This window comes from Melanerpes formicivorus, unplaced genomic scaffold (genome assembly GCF_026170545.1).
Source record: "Melanerpes formicivorus ecotype bairdi unplaced genomic scaffold, bMelFor1.0.p_v2 SCAF_36, whole genome shotgun sequence".
Classification (NCBI taxonomy): domain Eukaryota; kingdom Metazoa; phylum Chordata; class Aves; order Piciformes; family Picidae; genus Melanerpes; species Melanerpes formicivorus.
Genome location: NW_027142388.1, coordinates 1,448,898 through 1,473,802, shown reverse-complemented (window position 1 = coordinate 1,473,802; position 24,905 = coordinate 1,448,898). Strand labels below are relative to the sequence as shown.

The 24,905-nt window shown below is 45.7% G+C and overlaps 1 protein-coding gene across 2 annotated transcripts in view; it reads right to left on the bottom strand.

Moving 5' to 3' along the window:
• BCR (BCR activator of RhoGEF and GTPase) overlaps nt 1-24,905 on the bottom strand; it is a 100,543-nt gene that overhangs the window by 73,284 nt on the left and 2,354 nt on the right. The gene's annotated exons all lie outside the window — the stretch shown is intronic.

Genomic DNA, 24,905 nt, shown 5'->3' with positions numbered 1-24,905 from the left:
AATCCAGCTTTGCAGCTGGAAGAGGACACAGGCCTCCATGAAAAGGGGACCCTGATTATCCACCATCATAAGGGGACACACTGACTGAGTTGCAAGAATTCAGCTTTAAACCATTCTGCAATCAGAATGGTGTCATACTCGCCCACCTTCTTCTGAGGAAAAAGGAGTGTATTTCTCTTATGTGCACATGCACAAACCAACACAGGAAACATGACCAGGATTTCAGAGCTGATGCTACAAGGCTTTTCTAAATCCCTGAGTTTTGCCTAGGCAATGCTTCAAATATGTCAGGCAGGGCCTTGAAGAGTTTTCTTTTTCAGTGTTTCATAGGTGTCCAGGACATTTCTATTTCTGAGGTTGTAAGACATACCCAGATACTTCAAACTAAAAAAACCAAACCAAAAACCAACCAACCAAATCACAACACCCCACCCACAAAAAACCAAAACAAAACACCAAAAAAAAGCCCCAAAACACAAAACCAAAATAACCCCACACTCCCCAACAAAAAAAAATCATTGGCATTTTTTTGGCCAGTATTTCAGCAGTTAAAGAATTGGGAACGTAAAGTGTGCTAGGACATGAACTTTGGGTGTGGTTACCACCAAACTAAAGGAAAGAAACAAGCCAATGCAAGAACCTCCTCGTGTTTTGCCAGGGAGATACAAACAAAACTAAATTAAACCCAGAGACTGCGATAAGAGATCCTAGTTGTCACCCTGAGGGGCACTGCCTTCAACGTGCTAAAGTTCCAGCCCTGCCTGTGCACGCGAGCACAGCCAGCCAGCACTCTGCTGCTGTGGATCAGCCATTTCTGATCATGCATAAAGTTAGCAGCAAAACCAAACACAACACAAGAAAAATTAACTTCTGTTTCATCTTCAGAGCTTTCAATGAATGTCTCTCCAAGCAGTGATTTTCTCCAGCTTTATAAATCCAAGCTCTATTAATGTAATAAGGGGACAGTACAAGCACAATACAAGCAGAAAACTCTGTTACACTATCCTCAGATCACTCCTCTGTAGCTGGAGACAGCACACTCCACAGCACCTAAACACATGGACTAGAAGCAAAGTCTTTCTATTATCAAAGACTGCTCCTTTAGCCCAGCCTCTACACAACGGGCTTCTCTGCTATCAGAGTCAAAAGCAGTATTTTGTCTTCCCTATGCCTCACTACCTTCAGCCTTCCCTAGCTAAACAAACATGGAGGAACAGTCTTCCTGCACACTTTAATTCACAGTAGATTCCAAACTGCTCCAAGTGGCTGTTATTCAGAGCTGAACTTGCATCCACCAAAGCATTTTCTGTCCAGAAAAACAAACAAAAAAAACCACAGACTTTCTTGTGTAGAAGAATTTGCAGCGTTCTTGTTCAGAACATGTATTTAAAAATACATCTCATTCTGGGCTAGGTGATGCATTTTTACAAGTGGTGTAGTACTACTGAGACAACACACAGAGCTACTGAAAAACAAACCAGACGCCCAAACCCTTCCCTTACAAAAGAAATAACTCTTGCTCCAGACATGCAAAACAACCTGGACAAAGGCACTTGCACCCAAAAAGCAAACTGCAGGTCATTCACAGGCAGATCTGTGTGGCTGCTAGAGGAAATCTCATCTTGCTACAGGCTGGAAAGGGCTGAAGATCCAAAGGCTTCACAGTGTGTATGTGGCAGGAGGAACCCTTCCTTTTCTTTCTCACTGCAGCAGATAAAAATTCAGGAATTCCCCCAGGTCCCAAGAAAACAGCACCAGAATGTTCATCCCCTCACCCCCACTCCCTCCCCTTCCCTGCACCTGTAACAGAGCATAAGTTTCTAAAGCACTGCTGAGCCATCAGCTGTGCCCACCAAGCAAGCATACAGACATCTTTTGTGCCCCTTTCATTTGGCAGCTGCAGGGGAGAACTGGGGGGGCTGGGAGGAGGCTGCTCTCCCCCTAACACACCCAGAGGTCAGCATCAGCAAGCATGGAAATAAAAGACTCAAGACAATGAGGGAAGCAGTAGAACAAGCACAGAAATGTCCATGCATTGATGTTCTCTCCTTCCTCTCAGCTTGCAGTTACTTCTTCTGAGGGCTAATTTGTAACACTGGGGAAATTCCAAGTCTACCTAAGGCTGGAGAATTTTAAAAAAGCAAAGCACAACACAGCCTTGCCTACCTGCAGCCTTTCAGGCATAAGCAGAGGAGAACAGTCTGTCTGACAGAGCATCTTAGCCGCAGTTAACCACAGCTTCCACCAGCCAGCCCTTGGCAAAAACCAGGCGACTGGAGCAAAGCAGAAGTACCATGGGGCACTACACCAGCACCAGCATACTGCTGGAGGAGCTCAGTCTTGCCACGCAGCCAGCAAGCAGATACCATACTGGGGTGTGCAGCAGGCTCCCATACCACAGGCAACAGGTGGATCAGAACAAGTGGCAAGTTAAAAAGCCACAGAAGGGGAGCAGCAGCTGAACAGGTGAAAGCTCCCAGCAGAACCCAGCTGGAACTGGATGCAGCAAGTCAGGAGTCTGGTGGCAGCAGCAGGGAGTGAATCTAAACAGCAGGAAAAACTACAATTTTACCCAGAGACAGGCCTCCAAGGCCAGTCCTTAAAACATAAGGCAAAACTAGTCTGGTAGCCGTGGGAGGGACCACGAGAGAGTCAATGTAACATGCTCAGATAACAATTGCCACATTCAGTGGTAACACAATCTGAGTGAGTATTCCCTTTTGACATTTTCCTGCACCTTCCTCTGGTTCTCTGTGTTCCTCTAAATAATCACCATCCCTCTAAAACTCAAGTATGCAAGGAAGTTCAAAGGTAGACACCCCACATTCCCCCAGGGCACTGGCCCACCCTGCTAAGAACAGTTCTACTCTGCAGCACAAGTCAGGTAACTCACAACAGTTCAGCTTTGACAGCACCTTCTGGATTTTAATGCTGGCAGCTGGGCTACCAGCTGTTTGCTGCATGTGCCCTTGCAAACGTAAGAGGCAAGACCAGGAAGCAGAATTTTGAGCACTAAACTCTTGGATTAACAGGAGGCTTTCCTTTCACTAACCGGAGTTCAAGATGCCCTCCTGGTAACCTCAGAGAGCAGCAGCTCCTTCTCCTTTACAAGCTACTAGCTCCCATGTGGGGCTGCCCCATGAAAGCAGGAGTTCCTTTATTGACAATCTCTTCCCTCCCTTTCCCAGCAGTTATTTTTGAGGGATTATGTTTCCTGTTTTCACTGCTCTGCCTCTATTTGTCATTCATCACAGCCATTAAATGAGGAGGGAAGCCAGGGGGGCAGACCAACACAAAGCAAACCTTTACAGTTCAGTAAGCAAGGGACTAAATGTCACCTCTCCCCAGCTTAGCTTCCCCTCTCTCTGCACAGCCTCCAAGATGTGATGTAAATATGGCTCATCCTCCAGCGTACACCCAGGTTCTGCTAGCTCTGACAGGTCACACATTTCAGGCTGGATGGGACTGGCAGCTTGTTCAGCCTGGTTGGTTATCCTGCCTCTGGCTGCTCCGCTCTGGATCGTGAACAACTTGTTCTGGAATCCCCCTGCTTGTATCTTGTATCTGGAAATGGTGCCACAGCAACTTTTGGGAAAGTAGCACAGTATAACCCAGATACTCTTTCTTGTCATGCTGGTGATCTGCAGACATTGTCTCCTCACCACCTCAGTACTGAGTGGCCAACTTTCAGGAAAATGCAGTCAGGAAAAAACAAACAAACCCACCACCAAAACCTACCCCAAACACCCACCAAAGGGCTGGCAACAATTTAACAGGATGCAATCCATAGAACCGCTGCTTTTCTCTTGCCTTTGCTTATCCACTCCCTGACAGAAGTCTCTCAAAGCTTCTTGATGAAGGTTGCTCTTGCTGAGGAGCTGAGTTGTTATTACATGTTATTACAATGGCTACAACTGTGCTGCTACTCAGTACAGTTGCAGCTCTTCTGCAGCCTACAGAAGCGCAGAGACTCCTGGTGACAATAAGCACTGGGGGTATCAAAGGTGAAAGGTAACACAACAACTGATTCTGAGGACTGAAAAGGCAGTTTGACTTTTTTACCACTTTTCCAGGTACCTCAAGCTATTTGCCCTCCCTTCTTTACTACAGCTCAACTCCTGTCAGACACCTGAGACTCTCAAACACGTGCTACCTGAGAAGGATACGCAACAAGCAGTTCAGCAGGAGCGGAGCTGGAAGTATCCGCACCAACTCCATGGGCCCTCTCCAGCAGCCGGCAGGCTCCACAGCCTCCCCGGGGCTGCTGCTACAGTTGCCACCTTCCTGCTCTCCTCCCTCCCAGTCACATCGCAGAGCTGCCCCAAAGGTGACAATGCCTTGTAAAAGCAGCAGCTGACAGCTAGGGGATGGAGGGAAAGGAATGACTGGAAAGCAAAACGTTAGGACAGGAGCACAAAGACTCAGAAACAAATGGATTTGCTTGTTGAAGACAGCTGAGGCTATGGCTCAATTATACAGCTGAACCAGTTTAATAAGCCATGTGAGTTGATGCAGCAGCAAATCATAACCTGGGTAAGAAGCCTTTCTGGGTATCAGATAGCAATTAAGGTTTAATTAGGCTTAAGACAGAAAGATCCCCACCAAAGAGGAAACTAATCACGTGAAACTGAACCATGGATCGATGTATAGACAAGAAGCTAGGGGAGACAAGAGTGGTAAAGGGCACAGAGAAAAAGCACTACAATCAAAATGTCTGTCCACAAAGAGAGAAGTCAGCATCTGAGGTTAGCACAGGCACATCTGAGGAAGACACATCTGCTTCCAGGGGCAGGGCAGGAGTAATCTTAACTTTATGGGACTGCAAGAATTAACACAGCTCTGGAGTCAAGAAAAAGGCAACTAAAATTATAAGAAAGGATCAGGAGGTCCTCATCTCTGTACCTGACAGCTCAGGTTGCACAGTTGGGCAAAAGGGAGAATAACTCTCAAGATCAAAGCAGTTTCCCAATGCAGAAAACAAGTTCTTCCTTCCACTGCATTGGGAAGGGAAAGAATTCTACAGCTCCAAACAGGACTCTAGTCATCTCCAACCAACTGTGCCTCTGTGAAAGGCTATCACACTGATGCCTGCACATTAGAGTTCACTCTGATGATGGAAGCCTACGATGAGTGCACATACAGGAGGGCTTAAAACTGCAGGGTTCTGCACCAGAAAGCCAAGAAAGCTTGGCTGGTGCAGATGATACATTCTCCAGGGGCTGGGTATTTCTTTTGCTTTTGACCAGTGTCAACTTATTTCTTGATACAGTGCAAACACTCACCACAAAGACTGGTTTGCAGAGCCACTGATTCAGAGCATCAGCAACTTAAGATCTTAAAGTTCTCCTTAACAGTCAAAACAAAAAGAGCATCCAGTAAAGAAGCTTTGGAAATAATAATAAAAACAAACCAAAGACCAAAATACAGAAAGACAAACACAACAAAAAAACATACCAAAACAACAGGTACAAAGAGCATAAAGAGACCACCAGTGAAAAACTGGGCAAAGCTGCTACAAGGAAAATATTGACAGTTTCCAGGCTTTGTTAGCACACCAGTGTCTCAGTGCAGCTCCATTCCTTTGCTGGAGGTTATACCAGCTTCTCTCACCGATTTTGCAAGTGACCTAACTGTTAATGAGACCTACCTGGAAGGCTTGAAAATTTAGGGCTAGTACTGTTGTAGAGGAACTTGCTGGTTACTAACTTAATCTGAAACACAAATGACCTTTACTGTAAATGTGCCTTGCAAGCAGTTAAAAAATAACCAACACACACACAAAACACCCACCAAGAAATGAAACATGAACCCACTCCCCTCAAAAAGGCCAACATACAGCTCTACCCTTGGAAAAATGTAAATAAGCAAAGCTGGTTGGTCAAGAAGTCAATCCTGCAGCACAGGAAAACTGGAATTTCTTTAATTCCCATCTCCTTTATTGTTGCCAGCTAGAAGCTGGGTTAATTTCTTAAGCAAACTCAGGGGAATAATAGCCTGGACTTCCCTGAAACAGTCTCCTTCAAAGAATTGCTGTATTGCAATCACATGCAAAAGCAGTGTTGCTTGCACTGCAGCAAGTGGATAAAAGTCAACTCCCTGGATTTGGAGACAAAGACCAAGACAGAGGAGCTCTCTAGTAAGGAGTCTGGTAGTGAGCCATAAGCTTCTTCATAGCTTCACCACTGACATGCATTAATAATTAAAAACAGCTGTTTGGTTGTTACATAAAAGAGGCTGTGGTCACCAGGATGTTTCTTTATCATTCAAGTAACTATGGAATAGGCCAACATTAATGGAAAAGACAAGATAGTTACGTGCATTTCAATGGCTTTTCCCTCCAGGCCCTGTCCACTGCAGGGCTCTAGCAGAACTGGTGAACACAACAAAGGTGAAACCACACTTATCTAACCACCACAGAGATGAACCAGAATAAGGCTTATATAGCATCACTTCACAGGTGAGCTATATGTAGTAGACACTGTCTTAAGAGGTTAAGACAGGTTTTGTTCTCTAGACCTGAGAACAAAAGCTTTGAACTGAGATCCCAAACCTGTCTGTAGACGACCTCGGATATTTCATTTGGAATTATCCATGCCTCATTTTCCCTGGATGAATGAGCTATTGGCAGCTGAAACACCTGCACATCTCAAGAGCTGGATCATTACAATACTGCAAGTGAAGGTTTGGAAAGAAAAATCCAGTTCCAATTGTGTGCATCCTTCCTCGTAAACTGAGCTTCTTCCTCCCCCCTCCCAAACTTATATAGGATCCCTGTATGCAGCTTTTTTTAGGCCAACCTCCAAACCAGTCATGTGTAATGTTAGAATGACAAGTCATCCATCTACAAGTAAATAACTGACCCTACTCAAAAGTTTCACACAGAAACTACTCAAAAATTTCACAGCAATGCAATATAAAACTGCATTTCAATATCCTTAAAACACAGCCCGAGATTTGTTGAAGACAGGACTCCCAACACCTTAAGCACTATTCCCTTCCACAGGCCTGCTTCTCCAAAAAACATTCCCCACCCAATTTTTGCCTTATCAGGAACCTGCTGCATTCCACAGGTCTGTGCTCACGGTTGTAATGTTCTTTTCCAGGCATTTTGTTCACTCTTCACTGCCAACTACAGCCCTTTGCAGGATGCACTTGTTTGCAGGACCTCAGAAGCTGAGAAAGTACAGCTGGGCTGCACAGCATGCTGATGGGAAGCAGCAGGCTGCTGTTCAGTCCAACCAAAGAGAAAAAGTGTGTCACTGTGTATTTTTAAAACCAAGAATTAATACCTGACATTTGCTTCACGCAGTCCTTTGATCCCAAAGCAAAACAAGCTAAAGGAACACCTACAGCTGCACAGCTGCCCCTGGGGTGAGCCACTAGACAACCACACACTGTGTGTGGTGGAGAAGGACAGGCACAAGGAGTCTGCCCATGTAACAGGGAAACAGCTTCTGAGTCCTGGCAGAGCAATGAGACTTTGAGTATTATCTGAGAGACCAAGCTGCAGACAGTATGATGGTAAACAGCAGAAGTGGTTTGTTTCTCCTAGTTTCCCCCTATAAATAGCAACCTCTCCCCACTGCCTACAGCACTGCCTGACATCTCCCAGGCACACTTGGTATGCATACAGAGATATGACAGAATATGACAGCAGCAGGTTTCATTTGGAACCATCTTCAAGGACATACTAAATGATGCAGTTAAATCCACTTAAATACCCAATGGAGTATCAGAATAAACCTGTTAAAAGGATTATTCTACACATGAGTTGGTTTCTACAACAGTTGTATTTGTTGCAAAAGCCCTTTAAATGAAGAGGAGATAAGGAGGTTGGGGCTGAGGCCTGGTGGAGCAGGTATTTTCATGGGCCTCAGAGAAAAAAAACAGCTATTTTACAAAGAGAGCTAGAAGAAGAGAACCAGACCCATATCTGTTGAGCTGTTCAAACTGCTTTAAATATTAATCCTGTTTTTAGGAATACAGAGAGTGCTCTGGATACAATGAGTCAGCAGGGTGGAGCATTTTTTTCCCATGTTTGTGGGCTGAACAGGAACAGAAAGAGCAAAAAAAGCTGGAAGCCAGAAGTGTAGCACCTAGCTGGTATACAGGCAGGAATTCAGCAGGGTTAAGTCAGAAGAGCTCACCAATCTGTGCAGAGCCAGCACTCACAAGTATAAATAGAAGTCTTATCTGGGAGTCAAGTAAGCATCCTAAATAGAGCCTAAAGGACAAACTGTAAAGATGTTTCAGTGATGTAAGCTACCTCTGTTTTCTTCTAGTGACCCTTGCCCCCTCCTTGTCCTACATGAAGCTTTTGAAGCAAATCACACTCTCTGACCAAAGCCTCAGCTGCACTGTTAGGCCAGGGCAATCATATTTTCAAGTACTTCAAAGCAAACAAGTGTGAGAAGCTCTAGCAACAACCTCTAAAACTCCCCTTCCTCAAAGACACTCGTCAAGGGGAAATAGTCAGACATTACACAGTAGTAAGATGTAATATTGTAGATGTCTCCTTACAGTAATTACATCATAAAAATGACTATGGAATCCTAACCCATGAACACACACACGCTCTGAGAAACCAAATGCAAGTCACTTGAGGTGATCCACTCTCCTCTAAAATCTGTGCTGACCATGGAGTCCACCTTCCACAACCTCATCAATCTTTTTAGCAGAAGACTTTTAGCAGGAGACTTTTTTGGTCATAAAAAAAGAATAATTGTACCTTCTTTTCCATTTTCTCCTGGTTACAAACAATCAAAATATTTACTGATGTGGTGATTGAAGACACAGAGTGTTTATGTAGGGGAGCTAGCCACACAGACTAGGATCACAGTATCACCAAGCTTCGAACAGACCTCAAAGATCATCAAGTCCAAACTGTCACCACAGACCTCATGACCAAGTGCCACGTCCAATCTCCTCTTGAACACCTCCAGGGATGGTGACTCCACCACCTCCCTGGGCAGCACATTCCAATGATGAATGACTCTCTCAGTGAAGAACTTTCTCCTCACCTTGAGCCTAAACTTCCCCTGGCGCAGCTTGAGACTGCGTCCTCTTGTTCTGGTGCTGGTTGCTAGAGAGAAGAGACCAACCCCTTCCTGGCTACAACCACCTTTCAGGTAGTTGTAGAGAGCAATGAGGTCACCCCTAAGCCTCCTCTTCTCCAGGCTAAACAATCCCAGCTCCCTCAGCCTCTCCTCATAGGGCTTGTGTTCAAGGCCTCTCCCCAGCCTCGTTGCCCTTCTCTGGACATGTTCAAGTGTCTCGATGTCCTTCCTAAACTGAGGGGCCCAGAACTGGACACAGTACTCAAGGCATGGCCTGTCATCTGCTCTGTCCTGCAAACAATACTGATGTAAATATATCTTTCCCCCCATTTCCAGTCCTAGTATTCTACTTGGATTTCTACTTTCAAACAACAGCAAGCCCTTAGGATGCTTTTTTCCCCTGCTCCTGTCTCTCAACAGCAGAAACAAAGCCTCTGAACAGAGAAGAGGTTCTCTGCTCAAAGGAGCCCCAAAGTAGCTGGATACTCAGAATGGAAAATGATGAAGTTAAACACGACTTCTCAGCATTCACGTTCCCATTGTTACTGGAATTAACAGCTTCCCAGTCCCAGCAGACTGGGGTTTAAGCATACTTCGTCTTTCATGCATTATACTCTCCCCTCCAACACCAACCAATCAGTTGCTGCTCCAACACAAACATTTATGGGGGGTAAGGGTGGACAGAGGGATACTTAGAGGGGGCTTGTGTTTGTGCTTGAGGCCTTTTGTGATTTTTGTTTGGGTTTGGCTTGGAAATTAAAACAAAACCCAAAAAACCCTGATCCAGCTCTCTGCATGAGCCTACAAATGAACAGCTGTTGGCACTACCGACGGGGCAGCATGCCACAGCATGAAGCATTATCACCAAGGACCATTTAAATGAAGACTTAGCCTCAAGGAGCAGAATATGAAAATACTGGAAGACATATACAAACACATGGTGCAAGAGAAGGCAGCTCCTGCTTCAAATTGTAAATGAACAACCAGGAAAAAAAAAGTAAAATGTGGAAGAAACAGAGATCAACCCAGAAACAAAACCAATCACAACCACAGACAAATACGACCCAGATTTTGAACTTAATTATTTAGAAAGGAAAAAAAAGAGTTAATAGGAGCACAAAATTAAGAAGAAAAAGAAATCTGTGAAAGAGCAAGGCTCCAGCAATAGAAGTGAGGTGTTTTCAACATGTTTTGGGTTTCCTTTTTGGCAGTATTTGCCTTTAAAAGTTATATATATGTTATACATAAAAGTTATATATGGATATAAACTAGTTTCTAAAGAGGTACACAGAGAGGATGTTAAACCATTTTCCAGCTAAAAGAAGTGTGGTCCAGGAGAAATCATAGTATAGTATCATAGCATAGTATCATAGTATCAGTCAGGGTTGGAAGGGACCACAAGGATCATCTAGTTCCAACACCCCTGCCATGGGCAGGGACACCCCACACTACATCAGGCTGCCCAGAGCCTCATCCAGCCTGGGCTTAAACACCCCCAGGGACGGGGCCTCAACCACCTCCCTGGACAACCCATTCCAGGGCTTCACCACTCTCATGGTGAAGAACCTCTTCCTCACATCCAGCCTGAATCTCCCCACCTCCAGCTTCATTCCATTCCCCCTAGTCCTATCACTACCTGAGATCCTGAGCAGTCCCTCCCCAGCCTTTCTGTAGGCTCCCTTCAGATACTGGAAGGCCACAATTAGGTCACCTGGGAGCCTTCTCTTCTGCAGACTGAACAGCCCCAACTCCTTCAGTCTGTCCTCAGAGGAGAGGTGCTCCAGCCCTCTGCCCATCCTCGTGGCCCTTCTCTGGACACCTTCCAGCACCTCCACATCCCTCTTGTAATAGGGGCTCCAGAACTGGATGCAGTACTCCAGGTGGGGTCTCACCACCAAATTGGTCTCACCACCAAATTGGATTCTAGGACTCTAGGGCTCACCAAAATTCAACTAGAAGGTTGAGTTTCAGCATCTCTAAAGACTGAGCTACATATTTCCTCTTAAAACACTAGGAAATTTATTTATGCAAATTACTGTGTAAGATAAGAGTCTGCTCTACACCCAAGGCTACTGTTCTTTTAGAGGTCCCATTTCATTCTTTACATGTGCTTGAATAAACCCAAAACTTGCAAATGACTGGTTTCCTTACAAAGCAAAAAGCACAACCACACAACCACCAGCTATCAAGTACCACTGAACAAGTCTATTTGCAACATGCAACACCCCTACATGGCAAGTGCCCAATAATAGGAAACAAAAGGTTTAGCATCAGAATGTTTCCTTAACCAGCTGTTAAGGAAAGTGGATGCCATTGCAAGGCAAAGCTTGTACCAAAGTCTAGGTGGAACTCTGTAAGGGTAAGGGAACTTGTATCTTTGCATCAGGGCATACCTGCACAGACACTGAACCTACTCTGAAACACTTACATATAGAATGAAAGACTTCATTTAAAAAAAATGCTTCCCCTTCAGACTTTTTTGGTGCACCCATATGCAGAATGCATTTACAGAGAGATAATCAAGTCTCCTTCTTTGCTCTAAGTGAAGACACTGAGATTTCATCAAGTGCTGAAGTGGAGGACAGGCTCTGCCTAAGCCTTTATCTGCAGTATGCACTTTATTACCTTCACATATTGAACAGCAAACAAAGCAGGGCTTAGCTGACATCAGGGTGTGTTTTAGTGTGACCAGACCGTGAGACCACAACAAATTATATATAGGTCAGTGCTCAAGCCTGAATAAATTTGGGGTAGTCAAGGTCAGGGCTAGGGCATGTTTGCTGAACACAGACATGACAGGTCAGTCACATTCAGGCAATTAAGATCGCACCATGGTGTAATAGAACTGAAGTTAGTGTCAGTGACTGCAGAGCTGACAGGAATACTTCTGATGCCTCAGATACTCCAAAATCAAAGTATTATTCTCTCCATAAATACTAAAAAAGAAATAAAATAAATAAAATTCCACCTACCTAGCCAATTATTTTTCATCAAAACTCCCTGGAGTTCCTTTTGACAATCACACCTCAGAGGACTGGACAAACTGAAAACAGCATTTTTGAACGTCTTGGTGCAAACACCACTTTCTCACTTTCTCTTGCCTTTTTGCCTCTTAAGACAGCAGAGTGGCACTAAAAGAGTTATTAAGTAAAAATGCTTTCCAGACAAATCTCTATACAAAGCAGTATGGTTTCTCAACTGCAAAGAGGAGGCCTGATGGGTTTATGGAACTGCTATGTCTAGGAGGGCCTTCAAGAAATTCAGCAAATCACATTGAGGAAGGGCCTCTCCAAACACTAAATTTTGCAGTGACAGGTCTACAGTCTCTGGGCTATTTGTTTAAACATCTCTTAGGAATACAGGAAAGTGAAAAAGAGTTTTCTTCAGTATGCCCTGATCTGAATTCACAAGCTATGAGAGCTCCTGCACTCCCATGAAGCAGAACTCATCTGAGTGACAAGAGCATCAGACCATGTAAATAATCTCCAAACGGCAATCAGCCTCTCGTTACTGGCATTCAGTACAGATCAATTCAAGAAGGCAGCCAGGCCTGGAGCTCAATACTCCTCCACCTGAAAGAGCAAAGAAAAGTCAGGGAATTTGCTTGATGCTATGAGAAAAGAGCATGGGGACTATCATTCAGGCCTGCCAAAGGTCCTTGTGCTGGAAAAAAAAGGAACTGGATCTCAAGTGTAAGTCATGGCAGTTCAGGGAGGTCCCCACTGACTGGGAAAGTGGAATCATAGCTCCCATTTTCAGGAAGGGAAAGAGGGATGACCCAGGGAACTATAGGCCAGACAGTCTCACCTCTGTGCCTGGTAAGATCATGGAGCAGATCCTCCTGGAGGTACTGCTGAGGCAGAAGAATAACAAAGAGATGATTGGGCACAATCAGCACAGCTTCACCAAGGGCAAATCCTGCCTGACAAACCTGGTGGCCTTCTATGACAAGGTCACAACATTAATAGATGAAGGCTGAGCAACTGACATCATTTACCTGGACCTGAGCAAAGCCTTTGACACTGTCCTGCACCACATCCTGATCTCTAGGCTGGTGCAGTATAGGTTTGATGGATGGACCATTCAGTGGATACAGAACTGGCTTGATGGCTGCACCCAAAGGGTGGCTGTAGATGGCTTCATGTCCCAGTGGAGGCCAGTGATAAGTGAAGTCCCTCAGGGATCAGTACTGGGACCAGTTTTGTTTAACATCTTTGTTGGAGACATGGACAGTGGCATTGATTGCACCCTCAGCAAGTTTGCTGATGACACCAAGCTGTGTGGTGCAGCAGGCATGCTGGAGGGAAGGGAGGCCATCCAGCAGGACCTGGACAGGCTGCAGAGCTAGACCCATGACAACCTCATAAGGCTCAACAAGACCAAGTCCAAGGTCCTGCATCTGAGTTGGGGCAATCCCAGGCACTGATATAGGCTGAGCAGAGACTGGCTTGAGAGCAGCCCTGAAGAACAGGAACTGGGGGTGCTGGTGGATGAGAAGCTCAACATGAGCCAGCAGTGTGCACTTGCAGCCCAGCAAGCCAACCATGTCCTGGGGCTGCATCAAGAGAAGCATAGCCAGCAGGTCAAGGGAGGTGATTCTCCCCCTCTACTCCACTCTGGTGAGACCCCACCTGGAGTACTGCATCCAGTTCTGGACTGCCAATTACAGGAAGGATCTGGAGGTGCTGGAACATGTCCAGAGAAGGGCCACAAGGATGATTAGAGGACTTAAGCACCTCTCCTATGAAGACAGACTGAAGGAGTTGGGGCTATTCAGTCTGGAGAAGAGAAGGCTCCGAGCAGACTCTATTGTGGACCTCCAGTATCTTAAGGTGGCCTAAAAGAACGCTGGGGAGGGACTTTTTAGGGTGTCAGGGAGTGATAGGACTAGGGGGGAATGGGAAAAAAAATGGGTAGATTCAGATTGGATGTTAGGAAGAAGTTCTTCCCCATGAGGGTGGTGAGGCACTGGCACAGGTTGCCCAGGGAGCTGGTGGAAACCTCATCCCTGAAGGTTTTTAAGGGCAGGCTGGATGTGGCTCTGGGCAACCTGATCTAGTGTAAGGTGTCCCCACCCATGGCAGGGGAGTTGGAACTGGATGATCCTTGAGGTCCCTTCCAACCCTAACAATTCTATGATTCTATGAAGTGGTTCCCAGGCTCCCCATTGAGGTGAGCACAGTTGACTTTTCTGAAGATACTTGAGAACTAAACACACAGTCCCCTTTCTCCCGCACCAGATCCCTCCACCTGATCAGATACAAGCTCATGCAGTTCTGTTAGCAACATCTGCCTTTTGGTCTCACTACAATCAATGGTCTTTTAGGAAAGAGGGCAACAGCAGACCATGGAGCATCCAAACTAGGTACATGATTCCAGCATACTTCGTTCCTGGGGGCAAGTTCCTTGGGAAAGAAGCTAGTGGAGAAAAGGCTGAACAAAAGGTTCACCTGCACACTTCCTCAGGTGCCTGTCAGCCCCTTGCAACGCCTGTGTGAAGTGTACTAGCTTGCTGTCACAGCTGGAAGCAGCTCTTGATGGCCCGTGAGGAGCGTGCTTGTAGGAACAGAGTGATGGTTGTTCAAACAAGTTGGGAAGAGATCTTCCACTTCAACATTCATCATATAAAGACTCAGAGAAAGGGGACAGTCTGCAGGAAAGAAGGACAAAGACAGGGACAGCTCACTTTCTCAGCATGTTTTTTTCTGGAACTTCATGTGGCAATGCCCTTGCTGACCATAATTTGGAGAAAGAAAAATAAAAACAACAGGACGAGAGAGGCACTTGGATGGTACCAGCCACACAGACTTGCTTTTCTGTGTCTTGCCTCATACCAAGCAGCACCATCTAATCTCTTTTGGGGAGTCCTGAGCCCAGCCAGGCTGACAGGTCATTGCTATCTTCCTGGGCAAAATCACACCCTGCTGTGTAATTGCAGAGTGCAGCAGACAGAGTTCTCTGCGCTCGTGTGTGACTACACCTCCCTGGTGTCAACAGACCAAGCAGTTACTTTACAGCAGTTCAGCCAAGTTTCAAGCCTGATGCTCCAGGCAACAAGGTATTTTTCTTTAGAGAAGATTATTCCAGGAAGCTGCTGGCCCATTTTAAAAGAATACACAGATGGCACTGTAGGTAACTGAGGGTTTTGTTGGGTTTTTATTGTGTGGGGTTTTTTAACTCTCCTAACAATTGCAGCCTGCTGCAGCCTCACCCATATTGTGTGTCCAAAATGGGCACTCCTTACCTAGCTTTGCAGCCAAGGGAGTACATAATTTTTGATAACATAATAGCTGGAACAGATCCCATCAGAGAAGTAGCTGCATTTCAGTGCTGAGGGTAGAATACTCTAAAGACCTTCAGAACAAGTAAACAGAGTGAGCCAAGGCAGCCCAGTGCACTTCTCAACACAAGAGCTGCTGAGTCCAAACCCACAAGCTGCTCATTATTAACTACTGCAAAAGCTGGCTTCTCAGATTTTGGCTAACACTACATGACCCACAGCAGCCTGCTACACTTAAAGAAAGAACAGAATACAGAATTAACCAGGTTGGAAAAGACCTTCGAGATCAACGAGTCCAACCTATCACCCAACACCATCTGATCAACTAAACCACGGCACCAAGTGCCTCACGCAGACTCTTCTTAAACACTTCCAGTGATGGTGACTCCACCACCTCCCTGGGCAGCACATTCCAATGGCTAACAACTCTCTCTGTGAAGAACTTCCTCCTCACCTCAAGCCTAAACTTCCCCTGGCACAACTCGAGACAGTGTCCTCTTGTTCTGGTGCTGGTTGCCTGGGAGAAGAGACCAACCCCCTCCTGGCTACAACCTCCCTTCAGGTAGTTGTAGACAGCAATAAGGTTTCCTCTAAGCCTCCTCTTCTCCAGGCTAAGCAATCCCAGCTCCCTCAGCCTCTCCTCACAGGGCTGTGCTCCAGACCCCTCCCCAGCTTGATTGCCCTTCTCTTGACAAGTTCCAGCAAAGCAACATCTTTCCTAAACTGAGGAGACCAGAACTGGACACAGTACTCAAGGTGTGGCCTAACCAGTGCTGAGCACAGGGGCAGAATGACTTCCCTGCTCCTGCTGGCCACACTATTCCTGATGCAGGCCAGGATGCCATTTGCCTTCTTGGCCACCTGGGCACACTGCTGGCTCATGTTCAGCCTACTGTCAACTAGTACCCCCAGGTCCCTCTCTGCCTGGCTGCTCTCCAGCCACTCTGACCCCAGCCTGTAGCACTGCATGGGGTTGCTGTGGCCAATGTGCAGAACCCAGCACTTGGATGTGTTAAATCTCATGCCCTTGGACTCTGCCCATCTGTCCAGCCTGTTGAGGTCCCTCTGCAGAGCTCACCTACCCTCTAACAAACAGATCAACTCCTGCCCCCAGCTTGGTGTCATCTGCAAATCTAATGATGATGGACTCAATCCCCTCATCCAGATCATCAATAAAGATATTGAACAGGATTGGGCCCAACACTGATCCCTGGGGCACACCACTAGTGACTGGCTGCCAGTTGGATGTGGCACCATTCACCACCACTCTCTGGGCTCAGCCTCCAGCCAGTTCCTAACCCAGCGCAGACAACTGCTGTCCAAGTCAGGGGCTGACAGCTTGGCCAGGAGTTTGCTGTGGGGGACAGTGTCAAAGGCCTTGCTGAAGTCCAGGTAGACCACATCCACAGGCCTCCCCACATCCACCAGACAGTCACCTGAACATAGAAGGAGATCAGGTTGGTAAGGCAGGACCTACCCTTCCTAAATCCATGCTGGCTGGGCCTGATCCCTTGGCCATCCTGTAAGTGCTGTGTGATTGCACTCAAGACGACCTGATCCATAATCTTGCCTGGCACTGAGGTCAGGCTGACAGGCCTGTAATTCCCTGGCTTCTCCTTCCAGCCCTTCTTGTTTATGGGTATAACACTGGCCAGCTTCCAGTCATCTGGGACCTCTCTAGTGAGCCAGGACTCGACTTCCAGTATCTGAAGGGGGCCTACAGGATGGCTGGGGAAGGACTTCTCAGGATCTCAGGTAGTGATAGGACTAGGGGGAATGGAATGAAGCTAGAGGTGGGGAGATTCAGGCTAGATGTGAGGAGGAGGTTCTTCCCCATGAGAGTGGTGAGACCCTGGAATGGGTTGTCCAGGGAGGTGGTCGAGGCCCCGTCCCTGGGGGTGTTTAAGAGCAGGCTGGATGAGGCTCTGGCCAGCCTGATCTAGTGTAGGGTGTCCCTGCCCATGGCAGGAGGGTTGGAACTAGATGATCCTTGTGGTCCCTTCCAACCCTGAATGAAACTATGAAACTATGACTGTTGAAAAATGATGGAGAGTGGCTTGGCCAGCTCATCTGCCAGCTCTCTCAGTACCCTAGGATGGATCCCATCGTCTTGTGGGGATCCAAGTAGCTGAGCATGTCTCTAACTGCTTACTCCTGGATTACAGGGGAATTACACTGCTCCCTGACTCCATCTGCCCTCTTGTCACAGGCCAATCTGCAAAGTGATTCAGGGGTTTGGGACACTTCAGAGCAAGACCTAACTATGTGAAAGCTCCAAAAGAGAATGAGGGTTTCTTTAGTGTTATTTTTAAAAGAAGAAAGGTGGATTTACTGTCCACAGAAAAGAACTCCTCCCTCCCCAAAATATGTATTCTTAAACAACAAACCAAACCCACAACCAGAAGCAACAGAACCTGGTGAAATGACCACAAGTAACAAATAACAGAATATAAACCCTAGGCAAAGGGCAACACCAAGAGGCACAATTCAGTGGTATAACCCAACAGACAGAACTTCACCAGCTGACTCTTCCTACAAGCCCATCACTGTGGATTCCCACACACATGCTCCACATGTATTCCTGTAGCCATGAGCAACTAACTTGGCTCCAGCTGCCACATTTGGGCAGAGCTTTCTCTGAAGCAGAGATCCCAATTACATTTGCAATAATCTGATTACTACCTCAGCCATAACCTGGTTAAGAAAGGGTCTGAGATACCATTTTGGCAGCTGGGCAGAAGACAAAAGGGAGACATGCCTTTGTTATTTTAGTAACAGAAAGACTTGCAGCCCACAGTCAGATTTTGTGACAGAAATGTACCACACTAGATTAGTTTTCCTCTTCAAAATGCATACAGCAAAACTCAAAACAACTTTAGAGAAGTTGTGGATTTGAGAGACAGACCAACAGTGAAGGACTTCCTTATGTTTATGGCTACTTTCACATCACATGTAATTTAAAGATAGGATCAGGAAAGCAATTCACTGTTATCAGTGAGCTGCCCAAAACCTGCTTTGCAACTGAGACACTGAGGTTGTTGTTCTGGAAGCATTTCACTCACAGGCAGTTCACCCAAGCTAACCCATGCCACCATCTCTGTTGTCACTTGCAGTCTACTTCTCTACCTGCACAGTAATGTTGCCATTCAGCCTTTCCCAGAACATCACTTCGTTTCCTACATGTGCCAGCAAGAAATTACTCAAGTCAGTGATATTTCACCAAGGAAAGAACAGGATCAGGTCCTTATTATTCTTTCCATGCTTATCTGACTGGGCAGAACAAATTAAAGAGAAGATACTGAAAAAAAAAACCCTGCTAGTCTTGGTTTCTCTGAGGGAAAGCAAGCTCCAGATAAGCTGTGCCTGCATCAATCAACAGTCTGGTGTCCATGAACAGCATTGTGCTGCTTTATGGTAATTGAAATGGAGTGATTCTCCTCAGCTTGCCAAGCCTCACCTCATTAACCTTTACAGACCGACCTCCAAAATTCCTTGAAGCTGAAATGCTGGTCCCCCTTGCTTCTGCACAATAACTGTTTATCCTCAAGAGACTGGGGAGAGAGGGAGGTCTGGAGAGTGAACTGCTAAACATGCTAGAAGACAGAGACCCGTCTCCAGACTATTGCTGGGGCCCAAACCTTCACAGGCTTCATCCTTTACTGGCCCACCTTTCAGATAGTTTGCAAAGCCAAACCTGGGTTACAAAATACCTCCCATCTCAACACATCTTTTAAGAGTCAGTGTCCTTAGCTATAGTGTGCTGCCCAGCATTTAAATAAGCACTTCCCACACTTTAAAGTCTGGCTAATTTTATAGTTAAACCTTATTTCCCCTCACCCCACGTCTGTTACTCAGGATGCCTACTCACCATTCCACCACTGCTCAGGGCAGGACCAACATTTTGTACACAATCTTTTTGTGGTTTTCCTCTGAAACTATTTGGACAGAGGCTGACAACTGTGAAGCAGCAGGGATGCACACTTCATTCACATCTGCCAGTCCAGCTGCTTTGGCCACAAACCAGCACTTATTCAGTACTTTGAACAGCGGCAGAAAGGACCAGAGGAGCAGCTCACTGAACCACAGCTTTAATACTGTGGTTGCACTTGCCTACACATTTCCTGCTCAAACGAAAGGCATTATCATCTTGTGTGGCATTCACTGCACTGCTTTAGGGCCCTAGCCCCTGGCTCTGTGAAATCCCCATGCCGAAATCACTTGGGTCCAATTGTTTTGGCACACAGAACGCATTCTAGTCTGTGGTCATCACAGTATAGATGCTGCATGGATACCCATATGGCTCTATTGCAACTTGGTCCTAACTTGAGTTCCTACAGCACTCCCCAACTTTAAGTGTGCACTGGTACTACATTTCACCTGCCCTGCCACAGCTCACTGCCTGCTAGGCCCTCACACAGCAATGGCAGCTGCACAAAGTGGGCTCCTCTCTACTGCCAGACAGGCTGCTTTTAAACTGTTTGTAACTATGAAGGGATGACAAACAGCTTTCTACCTAATCCATCACTTGCAGAATTCATAGCTCTCTGTCTGCTTACTCCATAGGAAAGCCAGCCCCACCTTTGGTATCTCAGTGCTGCACCACAAAAATGAGCTTTACACAGACAGGCCATGTGCCGTCAGCACTCCCCAAGGCTTCCCAGCATCAGCCAATTACTGTATGTGTTGGTTTAAACATTCATTTCAAAAACAGGTGCTTTGTGATTGCAGGAGAACCTGAAAGTTGGGGCAGGGAAAATTCTGGGATTTAGGGTGAACCTAAGAAAAGCAAATGCAAAATCTGCCTGGATGCCAACAGCAGGGCTCAGGTAAAAGCTTCTGGAAGAATGAACAAACCAAACAAAACAAGACTGCAGCATCCACTCTAGTCACAGAGGACAAAGAAAAGGTTCCATAGATTCTACCAAACTGAGCTGGAGGGAAAGAGAAATCTGGCAGAGAAAGAGAGGGAGCTCTTCACTCCCCCAGACTAAGAGGGGTGTGGTAGCACAGGCAGCCTGATAATCTCAAAAGCCACTTAATCACTGGAAAGCAAGGACTGGGGAGATACTTAAACAGTATCTTGTCACCAGTGCTCCTGGGAAATCCACTGATCATCATGCAAAGGATTAAAACTTTTTAAAAAGTAATAGCAGAATGAACTAAACACCTGCCAGAGACTGTTTAAACCTTATTCTTGACTCAGTAAGTCACACACTGCTAGCAGGAGCCATGGCCAGCAGCCCTTGACAAGTGAGCTACACCTTATGAATATTCCTACATTTCAGATGTCAGAAGGAAGAGGGGTTTGAGGTCTGCATCCGTGGCTGACAGGGCAGTTATGTTTTGAAGCTGCAGTACCACTGGCATGTACTCTCATGAGTCCTCTGTACCACTGAAACACTGCAAAGCACTTTTCAAACTACATCTTGTAAAGTCCAAGTGGAAGAAGTGCACAATGAAAAGACTTGTCCAAGGGCTCAGAATGCACAAGTGACTCAGGAACAGACCTTTGTGGAAGCTGCTACAGAACAACGTCCTTCCATGACCACAGAATCACAGAATTAGTCAGGTTGGAAAAGACCTTTGAGATCATCAAGGCCAACCTATCACCCAACACCATCTAATCAACTAAACCACAGCACTGAGTCCCTTATCCAGTCTTATTTTAAACACTTCTAGGGACAGTGGCTCCACATATTTTGTGTTTCCTTGGGGTTTTAAAGTTAAGTGGTGTCCAGGATTACCTTAAGAACAGCAAACTCAGATGCTTGCCTATCTGGGCAAGCAGGCTTACACAAACTGAAGAATCCACAGCTCTGAGTAAGCATGCACTTCAAAATGGCATTCTGCTCAGCTGAGATAACAGCAATTTTGAATCTTTCAGTTCACATACACAAATGAATTCCAGCACTCTTTCCTCAGTCTACATCAAACTCACTAAAAATATATAGAACACTCCCATGCTCCTCAGAAAGGGACAGTCAGCACTCCCACACTTAGGGGAAGCTAAAATAAGTAAAACTTTACTCCAGTGGAATTAAATTACACTTATCCCCAAACTGACCTTCTATTGAGTACTAAGGGTGTTGGTGCCCTTCTAGAGAATGAGCCTGGCACAACTCTCTGAAGAGCACTATCACATGTTCTCAAGTGAACAGAAGTCACTACTGGGGCATTTAAAGGAAGCAGCTTTGCAGGTGAACTTTATCTATATGGACTCCAGATAAAAAGTTCATAGTTTCATAGTTTCATAGTTTCATTCAGGGTTGGAAGGGACCACAAGGATCATCTAGTTCCAACCCCCCTGCCATGGGCAGGGACACCCCACACTAGATCAGGCTGGACAGAGCCTCATCCAGCCTGGTCTTAAACACCCCCAGGGACGGGGCCTCGACCACCTCCCTGGACAACGCATTCCAGGATTTCACCACTCTCATGGTGAAGAACCTCCTCCTCACATCCAGCCTGAATCTCCCCACCTCCAGCTTCATTCCATTCCCCCTAGTCCTATCACTACCTGAGATCCTGAGAAGTCCTCCCCTGCTCTTATGCAGACAGATAAAAATCACTTCACAGATGGAGCTGAGAGAGAGCACACACTGATTTTATGAAGCAAGCTACAAAGGCAAGCAACCACCCCAGTGGGCTCCTCAGTTAACAAACATAGTGGTAATAAACCTGGCCCAACTGAGGCCATGCAAGGGCTCACCACTGTGTCATTGCACTGTGCAAGCCTCCCTCTCATTATAAGCAGAAATGCACAATGGTGGCCTCTCTTGCGTCTGTCTTGACAACTAATGGTTAACAGCAGACACAATTTTTAAAATCTTGTTCTTTCTCCATGATCAGAGTAAAAATATTCAAGCTTAATGCAGAGGTAAGTAGTGTTTTTGTTCTATTTCCACCACAGGAAATTAGTGATACATAATTAATCCTAACATAAATATCTTTGCCAGGCTCTATTAAGTACATTTAATAGAAAGTACAGCTATAACTCAATCTCAACCCCTGAAGCTCTCATTCTGCTCCTTGGAAAAACACTGAAAGCCTCAGGTTGATTTAAGGGTTTTGATAACCCAGCTCCAGATTAAAATTTTGACTTGGATCCCATGCATTTGTGAGTTAGGTGACCTCTTTCTAGTCCTTTTTTGTAGTACAACAGTAGGAAATTATCACTCAGCTGTGAACTCAGGAGAGAAATGGGACCAAACAGCACATGTCCACTGGCCAAGCTGAAGATGCACTGGGACAGCAGATCCACACAGAACTTTGCATCGCACCTGCCCACACCACATCAGCATTAGGATGGCAAAGCCAGCAGCCACACAAAAATCTGAGAGCTCAAAGAAGCCAAATACTATTGAGCAAACTCCATTGGATGCCATTTAACATTAACCCTGGCCAGACCCTGCTGGGATTCAAACTTGGACACTCTGTTCAAGCAAAACTTCAGGGCTGCCTGGCAGAACCAGTGACTGAACCACAGGTGCAGGAAAAGCTGCATGCATCTGTGAACTGCTGTCACATCATGCGCTGATGGAGAACAGTCTGCATCAGAGCATGAGAGCTGGGAATGGTAGCCAGGCAGCTAAACACACAGTGATCCTTCATGCCTTTTGTTTGGTTTATAAACATAGAGGGTCTGCCAACTGGTTTCACATCAAAATTCATACTCATCAGGAAAGTAACAAACCCATCTACAATGTTGCTCAGTGGGACTCACGGGGAAGCATGGTCCTCCTGTACGCGTAAGCCTTTTGGGTTAAGTAAAAAGTTGCCACCAGCTAATGTGCAAGACACTAATGATTAGCCATCTGGTGAAGGCTCCTGCTAAGCTTGCCATGTTACCCCCTATGCTGAGGAAAGCAGAAGGTGGATCAGTTACATTATGTCCTTGCCTGCAATTGTGTGGTCATCCTTTGGAACTAGACACAAAGCTTTCCAGCACAACCCTGAATTGGAACTGTTCTGACTTTCCAGCAGTGTTTTTTTTTATCACTGCATCCCAGCTAAATTATTTAAAACAAAAACTATCTGTTGGGTTTCTGAAAGGTGAATTCTCCCCAGGCTTTATCAAACTTTTGTTATTTTTGCCCTTGTGTTTCCTTCTGCAAAAAATGCAACTGCCAGGAGACTTCCCTGTCATCTAAAGAGCATCAGTAAACAAGAGCAGAGACAGATGGCTGCAGCTCAGTTTAAACCAGCACAAGATTCAGCCTCTCCCTTGTATTGCAAGCACTACCCATAAGATCCAAACATAAGCATCAAACCCAACAAGAATGCAGTAGGCCCAGATAGAAAATGAGCCTGGATATTCAATCTGATAAGGAAGAAGTCACTGTGAGGGCAGGCTGCTGAGGTTTCATCTACAGTGTACACCCATTACAGCCATACAGCCTTCCAATAATACAATGAGATGCAAGGGTGGAATGGAGGGGGGTGGTGTAGAAAGGAAGAATTCTCCCTCCATTGTTGCGTGCTAAAGTACTGCTGGCAAAAAAATACAATCAGCAGGGAAAGTAAAATCAGGGATCTCCTTCCAGCAAAGTTACTATTCTGACAATTAATACACTGAACTCATACAGCCTGAGAAAGTGAAGCATGTCTGACAGGCCTTTCAATTCATCTGCTGCTTCAGGAATTCATCACTTTGACAAATAACAGGTTAACCCTTTATTAAAATGACAGATTCAAAGAGACAAAGAAAACCCACAAGACAACTCAAAGATCTAGAATTATGAAAGTCTATCAAAGCACTCATAAAGGTGTTTTTCTTATTTGTGGTTTTGATGGTTTTCCATTTAGTGCACAGGAGACTACTGATGTTAGCACATGATACAATTTACATTATGTGCCTTGCTAAACACATTCAGACATCCACCTACACTCAATAAATTCTCTGAACCAACACAGTTCACTATTTATCTCTTCCACCAACAGCAAATTCACTGCAATTCCACAAACACACCTGCATGCCTTGACGGCTTACACAAAAATGGGTCCAAACATTGCCCATTCCTTCCAAACAAAAATTTGGACTGCTGAAATTAAATCAACAGCTCTCCCTCAGGGCTTCCTGATATTCCAAGTTCTTCCTCCTCTTCGTGATAACAGAAACCTTCAAGAACAGCATTGCACAATCATCATCTCTAATCAGCTCTAACTGAAGGATGACATGAGGCAGAACGAGAAACTAGCACTCCAGTTAAGGCAGACAGGAAAAAACAAGATTGTGGGAGCAGCATCATTACTGGTACAGCTCTAGCAAAACCCTCAGGTTGTAGCACATTGGCACACCATCAGTGCTAAGGGAGAGTTTAACTACTCCTCAGTGCAAGAACAGGAGGAAGGGAACAATTCTGAATGATGAATAATTTTGGCCCCTTTTTACCTCAGCGTTCACAATGAAACTTTAAGAACTGATTAATGTGGGACTCCACTCATCCTCTCAAGAGGAGCCTGAATTAATCCTTCTGGGAATCCAATCTGTATTCCCAAAATGCAGTCTGGCATGTACTTGTGCAGGACCATCCTGAAACAGGACAGCTACAAAGTAAATGCAGACTTCT